Source organism: Hipposideros armiger, unplaced genomic scaffold, assembly GCF_001890085.2.
Source record: "Hipposideros armiger isolate ML-2016 unplaced genomic scaffold, ASM189008v1 scaffold_860, whole genome shotgun sequence".
NCBI lineage: Eukaryota > Metazoa > Chordata > Mammalia > Chiroptera > Hipposideridae > Hipposideros > Hipposideros armiger.
Window position 1 is genome coordinate 599,967 of NW_017732210.1, and position 4,153 is coordinate 604,119.

At 36.9% G+C, this 4,153-nt stretch overlaps 1 pseudogene; it reads right to left on the reverse strand.

Annotated features, from left to right (window-relative positions):
• Positions 1 to 3,298: 3,298 nt before the first annotated feature.
• The window catches only part of LOC109374752 (60S ribosomal protein L13a pseudogene), a 5,969-nt pseudogene continuing 5,114 nt past the window's right edge, over positions 3,299 to 4,153 (reverse strand).

Here is a 4,153-nt window from a genome sequence, read left to right on the forward strand (position 1 = left end):
ATATTTGTGATAGTGTGTAACAAGTCCCGTGTCACTGGGCAGTTTCACCTCTTTGAGCCTCTGATTCTTCAGTGAAATGAGGGCACTGGGTTAAATGACCAACAGGGTCCTATTGACTTGATCTTGCTTTCCAGAATGAACTCTTCTACTTACTGTGTGATTTTGGGCGAGTGACTTACATCTTGTTAAAATACCTATAACCCCTCGTCACTGAATTGGAAGTCCCATGAGGGCAGAGACCTTGCCTATCTCATTACATCCATCTATAATACTTAGTGCTTGGCATATAGTAGTCACACAATAAATCGTTCTTTAGATGAATGATAGAGGCATTTTAATAAATGCAACGAGAAGGTAGAAGCTAGCTTAGTTAATGAAAAATTGTGCATATCAACCTGAACTCATTGCACTGCTAGTGGGAGTATGAAATCATACAATGACTTTTCTGTCCTTTTTTTTGAATACCACATTTATTAAGATATAACTAACATATCAAAAAATTAACTCTTTTAAAGTATATAACGCAGTGGTTTTTAGTATACTCACAGAGTTGTGCAAGTATCTCCACTATCTAATTCCAGAACATTTTCTTTATCCCCCATGTCCCCTTCCTCCTCCCCCCAAAAAAACCATGCCCATTAGCAGTCACTGTCTATTTCCTCTTCCTCCCAGCCCCTTGAAACTACTAATCTACTTTCTGTCTTTATGGATTTGCCTATCCTGGACATATCATACAAATGGAAGCATACAACATTTGGCCTTTTGTGTCTGACTTCTTTTACTTATCAATGTTTTAAGGGTTATTTCATGCTGTAGCATATATCAGTGCTTCATTCTTTTTCATGGCAAATAATATTTCATTGTATGGATATACCACACTTAGTTTATCCATTTATCAGCTGATGTCTATCATTTGGGTTGTTTCCACTTTTTCTCTATTATGAATAATGCTACTATGAACATTTGTGTACAAGTTTTTGTGTGGACATAAGTTTTCAGTTCCCTTGGGTATATACGTAGGCGTAGCCTTATGGTAACTCCATGTTTGACTTTTTGAGGAATTGTAGAAACTGTCAAACTGTTTTCCAATGTGGTGGCTCCATTTTATAATCTCATCAACAATGTATGAGGGTTTCAATCTCCACATCCTCTCCAACATTTGTGATTGTCTGTCTTTTTTATTTTCACTATCCTAGTAGATGAGAAGTAGTATCTCATTGTGGGTATGATTTGCATTTCTCTAATGACTAATGATGTTGAGCATCTTTTCATGTGCTTATTGGCCATTTGCATAAATTCTTTGGAGAAATGTCATTGAAATCCTTTGCCCATTACCCTAGCCCCACCCAAGATTTTTACATTTTTATTTGGCAGTATGGCATTATCTGGGTCTGGAGGCTTGACTTAATTTAAGATAACTCAATGCTTTCTTATAGTCTTTTCTCCTAATATGAGCTCTAATTGTTCACATTCAAAATATTTATTTGCCTATATTTACCAGACTGCACTCTTTGATGGAGCCATCAGGGGTAAAACACTCTGCCTTCTGTGCTACTTGTTAGCATTACTACATCTTCACAAACCAGTGCTTTACCCTTTCTCATTCATCTTTTTTCATAAACTTTAGCTCATTCTTAGCCTTCTCTTTCCCCTTTGCCCATTTCTAAATTGGATCATTTGTCTTTTTATTGGTGAGGTGTAAGAGTCTTTTTTTATATGTTCTAGATGCTGGTTAGTCCCATATCAGATATATGACTTGCAAATATTATCTCCCATTTCATGGGTTGCCTTTCTACTTTCTTGATTGTGTCCTTTGAAGCTCAAAAGTGTTACATTTTAATGAAGTCCAATTTATCTCTCTTTCTTTTTGTTTTTGTGTTTTTAGTTGTTTGTGCTTTTGTATCTAGGAAACTATTGTTTTTTTCTAAGGTCACAAAGATTTACTCCTGTCTTTTCTTCTAAGAGTTTTAAAGCTTTAGCTCTTATATTTAGGTCTACAATCCATTTTGAGTTAATATTTCTATCTGTTGTGAGGTAGAGCCACTCTTCTTTTAACAAGATATTTTCTGTAGTAAAATTTAGCCCACAAATAGAAGAATACATACAATGAATGCATAGCTAAATGGATTATCTAAGAATGAACACCCAATAACCAACATCCAGGTCAGGAAAGAGGACATTATCAGCATCCAGAAGGTCCCCTTGTAATACTTCTCTATCAATACCCCTTCCTCTTCCATGAAGTACCTACTACCCTTTACGTTAACCCCTTGTTTGCTTTTCTTAGTTTTACTGCCTAAACATGTATCCCCAACAATACCGTTTTACTTCGCCGGTTTTCAAAGCTCGTATCAATGGAATTGTACCATCTCTGGCTTCTTTTACTCAACATAAGTTTTTTGAGATTCATGCAGGTTTTGCAAGTAATGTAGCTCATTATTGTTGTATGATATTACTTTGCATGAACATACATGGTATTCTATTTTTGATGGTCATTTAAATTGTTTACAGTTTGGGGCTTTTATAAATAGTGCTGCTGTGAACATTCTTTTCCTTGTCTCTTGGTGCATTGTGTATACCTTGGAAGAGGAATTGTTGGACATGTGTATGTTTCACTTTAGCAGAAAGTGACAAATTGCTTTCCAAAGTGATGGTATCAGTTTAAGCTCTCACCAGCTGTAAATAAGAATTCTTGTTCTATCCTCATCATCACTTTTAATTGTGTTTGTTTGATTACAGCCCCCCTGGAGGGTGTGTAGTAGTATCTCAAGGTGGTTTCAATTTGCTCTTTATTCTATTGATCTTTTTGTCTCTCCTTATATTCCTATGTAAGACTGAAAAACAACTTGTTAAGTTTCACTGGAGTGGAGGAGAGTGTTGGAATTTTGATTGAGATTGCACTCGGGGAGACTTGACGACTTGACAGTGTTAGGCATAGTAGCCTATGAACACAGCATATTCCTCCATTTATTTAGACCATCTTTGATTTCTCTCAAAAATATTTCAAAGTCCTCTGTATAGAGGTTTTATACTTCTTTTATTGGACTTGTTCTTAGATATTAGAGATTTTATAGTTTTAATATTATTCAAGTGGTATTTTAAAATTTTCATTTTCTAATTATTTCTGGGTTTTTGTATATGAAAACAATTGATTTTTGTTGGACATTATACTTATTTCTACTATTTTGTTAAAGTTGTGTATTAATTCTAGTTTATATATATATTAAAATATATCCTGTGAAAATAATGTTTTTTATATCTTCCTTTGAGGTATATATATAAACCACTTTTATTGGGCTTAGATTAGGAGTCCACAAGTCTTGAGGACCTCTGTTTATGTGTTGGTTTTCTTCCCTATGTCCTTCTTGGCTTGTTCGAGCTACTTTTTCCTGTAGGGAATCTTGGCCTCATCCTCCCTCTTCTTCTCTAGGGAAGCTGTCACCACCTGGGACTTCCAGCCAACCTCACGTCTAGTGACTCAGGTGGCAAACATGTGTGGGCTTCAGGCACAGAAATGTGAGCAGAAACGATCATTTGCTTTTTCTTGTCGAACACCTTGAGGTGCTCTAAAGTGGCCTGGCCATGCCTCATCTTGTGGGGCAGCATACCTTGCATAGCCTATCTGAAGATGTGCTCGAGTATCCAGAAGTGGTAGGGACCATAAGTTGGTGTCTATGCACTTGTGGAAGAAGGCCAAGACCTAGTACCTCCAGTTAATTCTGTAGAAGTTGCCAGAAATGTTAATGTCTTCACAGTGCATGACCACCGCTTTCCAGCCCAGCAGTACATGCCTGGCCACTCTGGCTTCTGGGTGGCCCTGGAGGTGGTTTTAACCCTGAATACCAGGCTCTGTCTCTCTGCTCACTTTGGCAGCTGCCTCTAGAAAATTAATCCCTGTACTTCAAAATTGTTTTTCTTGTCTTATTGTATTAGATGGGACCTGTTGGGAGCCGGCTGCACCTCAGTATCTGACATGCCTATCACACTGCTATGGGGACAAATCCTGAAGCTCTGGCTGAGAAACAGATGCTGCTTTATGTTTTGAAAAATTTTAAATTCCCCTTTGGATGCCCCCAGTAGGATAAAAGATCTGACACCCCTTCTTATATTGATTGTTTTATTTTCTTTAAATAAGTGAGTTTTGGACATATTA